The sequence below is a fragment of the Astyanax mexicanus genome, chromosome 5 (assembly GCF_023375975.1).
Source record: "Astyanax mexicanus isolate ESR-SI-001 chromosome 5, AstMex3_surface, whole genome shotgun sequence".
Classification (NCBI taxonomy): domain Eukaryota; kingdom Metazoa; phylum Chordata; class Actinopteri; order Characiformes; family Acestrorhamphidae; genus Astyanax; species Astyanax mexicanus.
The window spans coordinates 6,902,575-6,917,139 of record NC_064412.1 but is presented as its reverse complement, the minus strand read 5'-3'; the positions used below and the strand labels follow the sequence as shown (position 1 = coordinate 6,917,139).

Below are 14,565 nucleotides of genomic sequence, written 5' to 3'. Positions count from 1 at the left end.
ATTAATGGGAATACATTTAACACATTTGATTATTAATGAGACAAATTAAATTGATTGGAATGAGCAGCAGCCAAGTTGAACACAAACACTACTTATCATGTATGTTGGTTGTATGCTGATTCTGAGACAATGCTTAAACAAACACACACACACACACACACAAAGAGCGTTGCATTGTGTTGAGGCTGGCGCAGTGAGGACACGCGGGGGAGGAGGAGGGACCACGCACTACATTTATTTAGCTCTAGCATTTCTTCCCAACAACTCTCTCTATCACACACGCTCTTTCACACTCACACACTATCTCTCTCTCTCTCTCTCTCTCTCTCTCACAGGAACACACACACACACACCCTCACACATACACACTATCTCTCTCTCTCTCTCTCTCTCTCTCTCTCTCTCTCTCTCTCTCTCTCTCTCTCTCTCACACACACACACACACACACACACACGCCCCGCCGCTCGGAGGAGGAGGAGGGACGGACAGAGCTCAGTCATCCCGCTGCGGAATCAGACTGAACACACACACTAACTACAGCCTCGCACAGTGAAGCGCGCGCTGCTGCTGCTGTTACCGCTGTGTTTGAGAGCTGCAACGCGGGTATCTATAGTAACGACAGTAACGATAAAAGCGTTACCGCAGACCGTTAACGGTTAACGTTCAACAGATTCAAATTCAAATCTCGTCCGAGAGCGGAGGCTTTTTACTAGCCGACAAACTTCACTCATAACCTTCAAACCTACAGCCGGAATGGAGACTCGGCCCTGAACACCCGCTCATCACACACTGCACTTCAGATATGGTGAGTCCTGGGTGTGTGTTTATGTGTGTTTTTGTCTTTAACTTAACGTTAACCTAAGTAACGCTAATTCTAATTTAGCTTGTGTTCATAGCGTTACCTGCGCTTCTTTTAGAGTTACCTGCAATTCTAATTTAATTAGTTTTAATAGCGTTACCTGCATTTCTAATAGCATAACATGCGATTCTAATTGAATTAGTTTTAATAGCGTTACCTGCACTTCTAATAGCACATAACCTGCGATCATATTAATTAATGTTAATAGCCATACCTGCGCTTCTTTTTAGTTAGTGTTAATAGCGTTACCTGCGCTTCTAATTTGATTAGAGTTAATAACGTTACCTGCGCTTCTTATTTAATTAGGGTTAATAGCCTTACCTGCACTTCTAATAGCATTACCTGCACTTCTAGTATAGTTTGTGTTAATAGCGTTACCTGCGCTTGTTTTAAAAGCTGCTGTCAGTTTGCACCTCAGGTGAACCGACACATGTTGTTTTAGACAAATTACCTAGTTTTTAGCTAGATAATGTAATAAAAAAACGATGGTATCTAGCATAACAGTAACATAACATCACTTAATAGTTATTAACTCCATAATTCTAGTTATATTTCTTTTTTTCTAGTCAGGATTAGCCTAATGTTTGTGTTTCAATAGATACCTTCATTTATATTGGCTGACAACTCATGTTGATTACACAGTGCCCTCAAATATAATTTTACAGTTAACATTATTATTGAGGATATAACCTAGCTAGTAACAACCTCCAAACATACTATCATAGGCATTCTGACATTAAATCACACTTCATTTAAAGGTTTTGGGGACATCTGTGGCGCTGATTTAAGCTGCACTTACTCACACTGCTTTTAGGAGTAGAAGAAAAGGTAATTAGGTGAGCAAACTTTCACTATTTTAGAATGTTACCATTTTATAACTAAATACATAGCAAACAAAGAAAACACTGAATAAACTATAATCATTTTCATTTAATATTGAAAATGGGGGAAAACATTTATTTAGTTAAAGTTTATTCAATTGACATAACTTTACTATCACCATTTTTATTTATTTAGCTATATTTATTTGCTATTTATTTACTATCAGCCTATGTGCAATATCACTGGTCATACATACTGGGGGACCGTGTTTTCTATAATCTTAGTTTTTCTAGATCTATATGTATATGTATATGTTTTTTTTTTTTAGCATTTTTATGTTCCTTATACTCAATTTCTTTTCTTGTATGTATAGATTTAGTTATACATTGTTGGTATATTTTATGAAACTTCTTCTGCTCCTCTATGCTGCTATGCGGCTCCTCTATGCTGCTTTAACATTGAAAAAATTCTATTGTATTGATGAATGATTATCTTATCTTGTCTTAGTTACTATCATTAGTTTTCAAATGCTGACATTGAATCACTCTTCATTTAAAGTTTTTTTAATGGTTGGGTCTCGGAATCAAACTACACTCACTCACTCTGCTTTTAGGAGAAAAGGTGCTCCCCTCAAATAACTATAATAATTATTATAGGTTAATGATAATAATAGTTATTAGTTAATGCAATGCAAAGGCACAAAACAAGCTATAAGAAAATAATACACATTTAATGTGAGTGAAGTTATTTTGATATATAAATAAAACAGCAAAGCCATATGTTGCTAAATCACATGGGTTCACTATCTATCTTTGTCTGCTTTATCTTGTTTTCTTAAAAATATAAAAACAAACACTGTAGCTGCTGTTTGTCTTGTGTATTATCTGCAGTTCTCCTATTTGACTAAAAAAACATTCAGATGTTTGTAGATGCTAATTTGTGCCTGCAGGCTGCTCCGCAGGATTAATGGACTGAATTGAATTGGAAATTTGATTATTGATTGTCTTTTCAGGATTAAGTGATAAGGTTTGAGATAAAGATAAGGACAAATACAACCTGATAAGATCTGCTGTCTGTTAAAATGTAAAGAAAGAACAATTGAATTGCTAATATACATCCGTTTTATTTCTTAACAATAGATTACCACTTTAGTAGACTACTATTTTTATAAAAGAGATTTCAATTGTAGATTTAAATTGACTTTAGTTATTGATGACAGCCCTGCCAATCTGCCAATATTTTATTTTTTTTTCCTTTTTTGATATGATATGATCTAAATCTGGTAGTTGTTTTTTTAAGAGTTAAATTTCAGTGATGAAAGGGATAAATCTTTTTTTTGCGTTGCGTTTTTTTGTTGAATTATGTTCCTTATCCTGTAAATGTGTACTTTGGAGATGCCAGTTTTAATGTGTTATGTAACATATCTGTTGCTAGTAAAAAAAAAAAATATATATATATATATTCAGATCATTTTAAGGCCTTTATTTTCTTCTGTGTACTGAAAGACATACCAAACTAAAGACGTGTTATATTTTATTTTTTTATTACACTCTTCAAAGTGAAGCTAAACTTCAGTGCACGCATGTGGACACATGTTTCTTACCTTTATTAATTTCTGCCAGTTTTATTTTCAGTATTCAGTGTTTGTGCTGTTGGAAGTAGTTTTACTAAAGCTTGAATTCAGGCAGAAGATTACCCAGAAATCACTGAAGCGAAGTTTGAAGCCAGGAAGCTAATAAGGTAATTTTAGGGTGCCTTGCAAAGCATTTTTCAAAGAGGACCATTCATACTCCTCAAGGTCTTCTCACAACCCCCATTTAAATGCATTTCAGCCTCCTCTGGCCAGCACTCAAATCACTTTTGCACAATTACACCCCCCCCCCACCCCCCCAACCCCCCCAGTCCGTATCCAGAACACTGCGTTCAGGCAGGACAGAAAGCTTCAGAAACAATAAAACAAAAGCCAGGTTCTTTTTTTCTGTTCTGAGCTCAGACATAAAACAGAAACTAAGGATTTTTTTTATACGTTTCCTTCTATTTTTCCTGGAGTATATGGTTGCTTTCACCACTCCAGCTTCACATATCTTTTATGCCTAAAAATGTCATGCCATGTCGGAAGTGTTTTATCAGTTACGTAATTGTTTATGTTACATACGTTCAAATTATACACTAAAAACCACCTTACTCTTTTGGTAGATTTTTTTAATAGATATTTTTCGGTTTATATCGGATCGGATGTAAATGTGATTGTTCTGTGCTACTTTTTGATTGTTAGAAAAGTGCGACTATAAGAAAATACCTAATAATGAAAAAAAAAAAACGTAATCCTTCTTTTTGGCTATTTATGCCAATTTTATTGTGTTTTATTAAAATAAAACAGATTAATAAATAAAGCAAAGATGGGTGATATGCCCTAAATGTAATGTGACAGCTTTGAAAGAATTTCGACTTGAAATTTGATATTTATTTGACCTAATCTGGTCTGATAAATTAAAATAGATATAAAAAAGAAGTAATAGTTGAATAGAAATCTTCTTACAAAGTGCTAATTAATTTTATGCAATTTATTGACCATTTAAAAATATATATATCTCTTCTGCACAAACAGCATCCAGATTTATATTCAGAAAAAAAAACATTTTATAAGACATACTGTAATGTATTTTTTTATTTATTTTTTTACAATAATGGTATATACTAACTGCTCAAACAAGAACTGTAACTCCCAACATTTTCATTTCTGTTGGCGTCCTAATATTTGTGGAAAAAATGGTAAAAAGGGGGACGTGCTCCCCTGACGACCATGTGTGGTTGGGTGTTTCACTTTATTTCTCACATCTCGGCCTGTTTTCCCTCCTTTCGAACCCTTCTTCCCTTCATGGTTCTTATTACTGACCCTAATAAATTGTGAATAAGCTGCACAAGTTCTGGATGTGGAATCAGCGAGTGTGGAGAATGCTTCATCCTGAGCGGCCCCAGCGCCCCCCTCTTATGAAAACACAAATTAATTCCTAAAGTCCTCTGTAGCCAAAGGTTCCTGGAATGATAAATATTTTCATAGGAAGCACGGCTCTTCCTGACTTTATCGGCGCTCGTTTCATTATTGGGCGGCTGGCTTTAACCCCTCGCTTTCGGGGTGAAGCTGAAGGCCTTGAACTCCAGCTTTGCTTTGAATAGTCAACCGATCCACTGCTTCCAGACCCCAGATGGAAGATAACCTCAGTGGTAATGAGCAAAATATTTAGCTGGTGCCCCGCGAGGTGTACTGGGAGTCCAGTAAGAATTGACGAAGGGAATTCGATGCGTTAGAGAGGCCGTTGTTGAGTTGTTTTGAGTTATCTTTGTGCCACTTCATCAGACAGTTATAACTTCACTATAAATATATGTTTCTCTATATATTTCCACTTCTGCACTTCTGTTGCGGTTAGTGTATGACGTGTAAGGAAGATAAAGCAATGAATAAAAGAAAATATATTAAAAAAAAATACTGGGAAAAGAAGATGTACAACCTAAAGAAGCTTGTGTAAAGGTGCACAGTTGAAAACATATACATAAACACATAAAAGGTGGGAAAATGCCCTTAATGTAATATCACAGACAGTTCTTCAATAAATTTAATTTAATATTGCTCAATAAATTGAAAAAGGCAAAAAGAAGTAATGGGTAAAAAGCTAGATAAAATCACATCATAAATACATTATCTAAGCTTTAAAAACAAGTTTTACAAACTCATTTTTTAAGTTTTTGCACCCAAATAAGCTCTTTGTGAAGGAAAGACACAAAACTATGATAAGAAAATGAAAAGGGTTTATAAATAGTTTATAAAGGAGTTTCTTAGTGCTTATAAATTAAGTTGTAAATAATGTAATAACCCCTTACAATACATTAATGTTGAAGAAAAGAAACCTTTGTAACATATCTAATAATAATACAGAAAGTCAGTTTAGTCATTGAATATGTTATTATATTTAAAGGATTTAATATATTAACAGAAATGTTAATGATGACTGATGGAAATGACAAAGTAAGATAAGCATCTAGTAAAATCTGAGGTTTAACAATAGAAATGAATGTAGAATCACTATTTGCTGCACAGCAGGCCACTGCTGCCGTTTCTATTTATGTGTTGTAACTGCTTAATTAATTATTTATAACCTAATTAATAACCATTAAAAACTCTTTTGTAATTTATACATCCTTTATAAAGGAACCTTATTTAAAAGTGGTGCCAAACATTTTACAAACTCATTTTCAGGATGCTGCACTTAAAAAAAAACTCTTTGTGAAGGAAAGAGACACAGCTACTATTAAAAAAAATGGAAAAAGAGAATTGCCCAACCACAGAGAATTGCACTTTGGGTAAACCTCTCTTTCTCTTTGAACACTCAGTTTCTCAGAACACTGTTTGATGCTGCTGTAGTATCCTAAAGCTATACCTGTCTTTAAAAACACATTTATTCTTCCTCTTCCCCTGTTTCTACAACATGATCCGACCTAGTTATTATCAAATTCCTTCTTTGAGCTATTTCCTGCTTTTCTGCAGTTTTTATAACAATGATTCTACTATTTTATCAACAATAGCAGCAGAAAAAGCAAAGCCTGACTTCTGCATTATGTGATTTACAAAGTGTACTTTTAGTTCTGGATATTCCTCTCTTTCTCCTTTAGTTCCTCAGCTCTTATTTCCCCTCAGGATCTCTGCCTGGGGGGCCTGATGTGATTCCCCAGTTTATAAATACACACACACACACACACACACACACACACACACACACAAACACACACAGAAAAGCAGAAAAGCCCTTCTGTAATCCTAATCTAACCCCCACTTCCTATGGTAGTTATCACAGCATTTCAGCACAAAGCAGCCAGCTGTATAAATATTACATAGCGAAATATAGGAATATAGTAAAGCAGTCACAGTCATGTAAAATATGCGAAACTTTTATTGGAAAACAGTATAAAAATATATATTTGTAGATATATTTAAAGATGGTTCTGTGCTACTTTGTGATTGTCACAAAAGTGCAACTTTAAGAAAATACCTTATAATAAAAAGCCTTAGTCCTTCTTTGTTTGTTATTAATTCCAATTTTATTATGTTAAAATAAAGTAGATTAATAAATAAAGCAAAGATATGGCGATATGGCCTTAATGTAACGTGACAGCTCTGAGAAATTTGACTTAACACTTGATATTTCTTTCACCCGATCGGGTCTGATAAATTAAAATGGAAAAAAGAAGCAATAGTTTAATAGTTTTTCCAAAAAGTAATTTTGAACAATTTCGATTGGACCATTCATCATTCAAAATTCAGAATCTAAATTAACAGTATATTTACAAACAGCAATAGTATCCTATTTAAGTGATTTCTTTCCTGTGTATCACCAACACCAGCATATTATATAGCAAATTATATCATTTAATACTGAAATAATTGTATTATACCATAGTATAAGTCATTATAATATAATTTATTTTGGATTCTCAGATCTTACCTATTTTAAAATGACAACTTATATAATTTATTACTGAAATAATTGTATTATACTATATTATAAGTCATTATAATGGAATTTATTTTAGATTCTCAGATCTTACCTATCTTAAAATGACAACTTAGATACTTTAATACTGAAATAATTGTATTATACCATATTATAAATCATTATAATGGATTTTATTTTAGATTCTGAGATCAGATCTTACCTGATCTTACCTGATCTTAAAATGACCACCTCTCTGTTATATGGCAGCTAATGAGCGTGTGATTTATTCTTTCGCTCTGCCTCTCTTTCACTCTCTTTTTAATTCAGTTGTGAAGGCGATGACTGAAGAGCTTGGTTCCTATGCAATCTAAACAAATTAGTTTGCCTGAGTAAGCTCCACCCCCCCCCCCCCCCCCCCGGCTCCTCAGCAAATGTACACACAGGCACACACACACCTCCCCGAGGGCAAAATAAGCAGGCCATTTTTCAACGGCTCTTGTCTGATAAAGTAATAAATCACTCATCACTGTCTCTGGCAGATTAGGGTGCAAGCCAGGGTTGGTCAGCCCAGAGCGAGAGCGAGTGTGCCTGAGAGAAGCTGCTTGTCTTGTCTTGAGGCCAGTCGAGTTATTGAGCATTGAGGAAACTACTTTTGTAATTTACTGTTTTTTCTCGCCGTCAGCACTGCTGCACCGCAAATTGTGCGGAAACATGTCGGAACATTTGTTACTGGAGGCAAAAGCTGAATGCTGCTGTTTTCTGCAGTATTGTGCAAAAGCTTTAGGCACCTGTGGGAATTTCAGTAAAGAAAAATGAAGTGTTTATTAGCCTAGTAAAACACTACTAGCATTGCAATAAGTACAAACAGCAATTTTACAAAAAGCAGTTACAGCTTTTACAGCCCTGTTTTCCTTAAAACATCTCCTAATCTCTCCTCCTCATCTGAAATTATTAGTTATTTCTAGTTCTCATCATATTAATCAACACCTGGTTTGGTAAATTACTGGTAAATGTGGTAAATCAGGTGAGCTGCTGACGGAACTGAACATAATAATTTACACATGCTGGCTGAGGAGCATCCAGGAGAAATCTGGAATCTCTAAATTTGTTCTTCAGCTCGGCTCACAGGATATAACATACTTATAGTTAAAAATGAGAATTCCTTGTTACCTTTTATTGTATGTATGTTTATTTGCATCTGTTCAAATCATATGTGGTGTTTTTTTTTCAGGTAAAAACACTCATATTGCTGAGATAAATGGATTAGTGAAATTTGCTAATGTGCCTAAACTTTTGCACAGTACTGTATATATATATATATATATGTATATATATATATATATATATATATTTTCTCCACAAATCACCTTTACAGGAGAAGGGTAAAACATCCTTAACTGTTAAATGTATTAAAATGTTTATTTAAGGTTTATGTGTGAGAGCAAAGAAGCAAAAAGCTATTAGTAAGTTGTAGAGGTGGGCGATATGGCCCTAAAATAATATCACGATATTTCAGAGCATTTTTGCTGTAAAGATATTCCTAAGCAATATGACAGAAAAACAATACAAAATAAATGTTAAAGTTTTATTCAGTATAAATATTTTAACAGTCTCGATCATTCAATAGAAACAAAGCAAATAGGGCCGTTAGGGATGCAGTTGGATGATGTTAGAATTCTGGGCCAATGCCGATATCCGGTATTGCACATAAATATATCTGCTGATTTTGATGCTGATATATACATTTAGGCACCACTTTAAAATAAGACTACCCTTATATAAGTTTATAAATGGTTTATAAAATAGGTTATTATTTATTATTTGGTTATTAGCTTGTAAATGCCTGAAAACCATTGTTAAGCAGTTACAACGCATTAAAGTTATGTTAAAAGGGTACAATAGTAATATGCTGTTTGCTTAGTCATTTAATTCAACATAGTCATTTAATTTATAATAAATAGTTAAACATACTTACAAATATACAGTATTAATATGACAGGCTTAATGCTGATTGATGGAAAACACAAAGTAAGATCAGTATCTAAAAAGATCTGAGGTTTGACAGTATAAATAAATGGGGAATCAATATTTATTTTGCAGATTTACAACTCACTGTTGCCATTCCTATTTATGTGTTGTTGTAAATGTATTAACTGCTTATTAGTGGGTTTTAAAGTTTTAATAATAAAAAAAATAATAATAATTAGTAACCATTGATAAACTCCCTTATAAACCATTCAGAAACCCTTTATATAGTTAGTCTTATTTTAAAGTGGTACCCACATTTATAACTTACAGAGAGTCTAGACACCTCAGTCTAACTTAAAATAAATAAAAACTAAAAACTTAAATCAATGAATTTTATATAGCAGCACGGATAACATCGTTTGGTCCTTTTTCAACATACAATGAATATGTCAGTAGGTATCAGTTGGAAATGTTGGCCACACCGATATAATTTCAACATCATTGTGCATCCCTTAAAAACGTCTATAATTTTTGTAAACTTTTTTATTATTAACTATTTTTACTACTACTTTAATTTATGAATTACATTATATTATAAAAAGTTTCTGACTTTGTATAAAATAATAATACGTGGAAAAAATAATAATGTAACACAAAATAATGTAATTTTAGAAATACTTTCACCACAAAAGTAAAGTGTAGAATATTTAATGCATATATATATATATATATATATATATATATATATATATATATATATAAACTGCAAACAAGAACAATTATACAAAAAATACCCTTAAAGCTTAACATTAAATAGCAAAAAGTACAAAATAGACAGAGACAGAGACAATGCCACTATTATAACAATGCATGTTTTTGAAAAATCATTTAAAACAAAATAGATGATGCTGATATTATTGTGCACAGTACAATATATTACATTTCTAACTGGTTAGGTACTGTCATTTTTGTGTTAACAACCGAAACAGCTTCAGGCCCTGGTTTTAGGTTGAATTGAAGGTTTCTGTACAATCCTAACATGATAATAGCAGCCTGCCACAGTTTCCAGACCCGTATTCGCGCTAAGCTCTTGTTTCTTACAGCCTGTTAGTTTCCTTCATGAAATACAGCACCTATCGAGCTGCAGCGGCGCTGCAGTTCATGTCTCAGAACGCTGCACAGTGTGTGAGCAGTGTCTGCCTGACCTCTGACTCAAAATAAACACACATCTGAGGAGACTCTCTCAGTGTGATCAGTAGTGTGGAGGGCTGGGCAGTGTAATGTAGTGGAAATATGCAAAACAAGACTAATAAAGTGCAATCCAATTAATAAAATAAATATATAAGAAATTAAATAATAATAATAATAATAATAATAATAATAATAATAATAATAATAACCAAGACAAAAGAACAAATAAAGCATGATATCTTCAGTTTTATATATATTTTTATTGGTCAGTCTATGTGCTTGTTGTTTATAGAAACAATAATATTAGTCAAGATCTGTCATATAATAATTTTTTATTATATTTAATCATAAGATAATCATTACCATGTAGCTTAATTCATACTCTATATACATTCTGCATCAGCTTTCATTAATAAAAATGCAGTTCAAAGAGTGGCACACTATACATTTGTTTAAAAAAAAATAAGTATTTTTTTTTTTAAATATAACATACTGAAATATATTTCAGTGTGCAAAAATATGGTATTTCTGTTGTTGCGTCTCCTGATTTGATGTTGCATTTTTTTAAAGAACAAGTGGAAATGCTCTAAAATAACTTGCAATTAAATATTTTTAAATTGATTTCTATTCAAAACTAAAAATCCTTTTTTTTTGTTTTGCTTTTCTCTACTTAGAAAATCTTCAGAATTTTTATCAAAATGTATAATGTAATATTTGCCCAAACTTTATCGTCATAAGTCAGTATGGAGAATTGTATTATTTCTACTTGTGTCACCTGATTACAAAAATGTATAACATTAATCCCAATATAGTTCAATGATTATTCACGATTAATCACACTTTTCTTCCTTAAGACTAAACTTTTGATAATAAGTATTTAAATGTGAATAAAATGTGTGTTAGAATAACTTTGTATTATTGGTGCCAATATATTAAGAAAAATAATTGTATTAATCACAACAATATTCTGTGACTAAATCATGGATAAAATCATGATTACATTTTTTATACACACACATATATATATATATATATATATATATATATATATATATATATATATATACTGGTTATTATTTTTTTTTTTGTTTTATGATAAATAATCTCAGGGTAGTTTTGATGGGTTTTAAACTAGAATATTGTAATGTGCTCAGAGCCACTCAGTAGACTAAGAGTGTTAATAGAGGAAATAAATGCAAGTGTAGCTCCATATTCCATACTCGACAGCTTGAATAGAGGAAACGTGCTATCAGCTTCATGTGTGTGTGCAGGGCCGCTGCTAAGGTTTTGGAGGCCCTAAGCATAACTGGTCAGGGAGGCCAATACCCAGATTAGTTTCTAGTTAAGCGTTTAAAGCTACCAAATCAGCAAAGCCAACGTAACTAGCTCAGGCAACACCACTGAACATGAAGTAATCAAAACTATTTAAACCTTTATCATCGAAGTTACTCACCAGAAAGGGATGCACGGGCCTCATCTTTCTGCTTCTTTTTCTTCTTCTCAGCTCCAGACTCAAACCGTCGCTTCATAGTTGAATTACCATTTAGTAGCAACTTCGCGCGGTGAACTTGTCTCCTGCCAAACTCAAGTAGCGTTGCTACTTTAGTTAGGACTAAGGTTGCCAGATAAGTTACGATTTTTCATCCTATTTGTTTATTTTATTTTAAGTTTTTAACTTACACAAATATTGCACTGGACAAGTTTTTGTATAGAATGGCCACATACACTTTAAAAATGGTTAAACATGCGCAAGATTTAGCGCCTCCATGCATTTTTTGATTATTTATTTGACTGGAAAATGTCACATCTGGCAACAACCAACAGAGCAAACCGAGCCGTGCCATTTCAGGCAATAGGGGTGGGGGCATTATATTATGCACAAAAATAATAACGTGCCGCTTTTAAGTAGTAGAGTAGGTGCCCCATGCAATGTTTAAAGACAAAAAAGATGAGCGTATCATAAATAATTCACATTGGGTTTTAAATTTAATAATGTCATAATTTCAACACATTTCATTCTCAGTCAATTTGGCTCCCTGCAACTGCAAAATGGTTGAGGCCTAACGCTGGCTGCGTTGTCTGCGTATGCAGAGCGGCGGCCCTGTGTGTGTGTGTGTATTGTGTGTGTAACAGAAAGAGAGAGAGAAAAGAGGATAGCAAAAACTTCAGTATAAATAAATGTTAATCTACCCAGTATACTGAACTCCTAAACATTAAGCTTTTCTATGTCATATATCGCTAAATAAAAGTCCTAATGCGTCACTAGCTGCATCTATATTGTGAATAATGTGATTAATTTGCGTACAAAAAATACAAATAATTATTGCGGTAAAGTTTCCAGATTAAGTGCATGCGTTAATGCATTAATGTTACTTTTTTACAATTTAAAATAATCACAATAACACTACTATATTGTGTGATTACCCACCCCTAGTCGCATGCATATCCTGCAGTAATTGATTGTATCTCTGGCTCAGAGAGCAGCAGATGTGTTACCTGGGAACAGGACCACCGGCTGACCGAACAGGTCACCCCCACCCCTCCGCTCACATAAGGTGGCTTCTGGGAGGTCTGCCAGCTGTCCCTGTCTTCTGACCCACGTCTCAGGGCAGTGCTCTGAGCGAGAGCGGTCCGCCAGTCTGGGGGGCAGTAGGGGGGGTGGGGGGGTGGTCCTAGTAAAGGGCCAGGGGCTGATGGGACACTAAGAGGGCTGAATGCGGAGGGGTCGATTACAGACACAATCTGAGTCAGTCCTGAGACGCGAGTGGAAAGGGGGAGCTCGTCCACCAAAGCTGGCATGAAAGCAGGGCTTTCTGCTTTCGGAAGCCGTCATGTGGAAAAGGGAGCCCACCATGGCAGCCGGCTAGTGTTACACACACACACACACACACACTCACACATACACACACCCCAGCCAGCCAGGGAGGGTGGCAGCCAAGGCTGTGCGTTTTTAATAACAGGAGCCAATAAATTTACAGGCTGCTCAGGAAAGGAAAGTGATAGCTTGTTGTGAGTCATGTGACACAGGAGGAATTTTTCCCTTTTTTATATATGTAATTTTTATATGTATTTTTTTGCTGCAGCTTTAACCTGATTCTCTGATCAGTTACTGAAGACTGAAAGCTGCTGTATAAAGCAGGGATGGATTGATGAATAGAATGTATTGGCCGATAACAGTAACCAGTAATTAATATTGTATTATAGCTGATATCAATAAACAGTAACAGCACATTTCTACATTAGTAGAAATTACATATAAAAAGTGACTATTTAAAATGAAGATTACAGTCTAAAAAACCTAATCATGTTTGTATTAAAATCAATAGCAGATGAAACAATAAATCAAACTTCCAGTCTTCTGACATTTTACTTTAGAGGAGAAGAAAAAAAAATATCTTATTTTTTTTTAACATAGGTGAACATAACATGATTGTATTACAAGTGATTTCAAAGCATTTCTATCGCTCCATTCTTCATAAAATTATGAGATAATAATATAAAGAATATATGTTTAATTCGGAATTTATAGTGACAATAACTGCAAAAAGATTTGGTGTAACAACAGCAATATGTTCTTGGAATTCCATGCTAAATAATAATGGACACAATACAAAAAAAATGCTTGATTCAGAATTAATAGTGAAACAAACTGCAGAAAAGAAAAAAAAAAAAAAACGACAAGATAACATGTTATTGGAATTCCATGCTAAATTGCTAAATATTAAAGTAGTCAAGTCAAGAGTCAAGAGTCAAGAGGCTTTTATTGTCATTACATCTGAGTACAGGTACACAGTGTGATGAAATTACGTTCCTCCGGAACCATGGTGCAACATAGAACCACAAGCAATAGACAACATAAAGTGCAGGAGTGACGACAGTGCAACATAAAATTATAAAATTATAACACTAAATAACAATAAATACAATAAATACAAAGGACGAGACAATTTAAAGACAGGACAGTGCAGTACCGATACGGTATAATAAGTGTATAGTGGGGATAAGGTGCAGAGATGTGTGACATACAGTAACATATAGAACATATATAATCACAGCAGTTACTGAGGTAGAGTTTATAGTTTTTAAGAGTGCAGCAAATAAAGTCATGTCAGCCTCTGTGTGCTGACTGGGTGTGTGTGTGGGTGAAGTTCAGTTCTTGTGAGTGTAAAGGGGGGGGTGTACAGTTTAGTAAATGTGTGCTATAATAAAAATATGCTGTTGCTGAGTATAGCAGG

General features: G+C 34.0%; 1 protein-coding gene across 2 annotated transcripts in view; it reads left to right on the top strand.

The window, feature by feature from the left end:
- The first annotated feature begins 264 nt into the window (after nucleotides 1-264).
- eya2 (EYA transcriptional coactivator and phosphatase 2) overlaps nucleotides 265-14,565 on the top strand; it is a 56,661-nt gene continuing 42,360 nt past the window's right edge. For both annotated transcript variants that reach the window (XM_022675612.2, XM_049479489.1), the window contains exon 1: nucleotides 265-806. The gene's annotated coding sequence lies outside the window, so the exon portion shown is untranslated. The remainder of the gene's footprint in view (nucleotides 807-14,565) is intronic.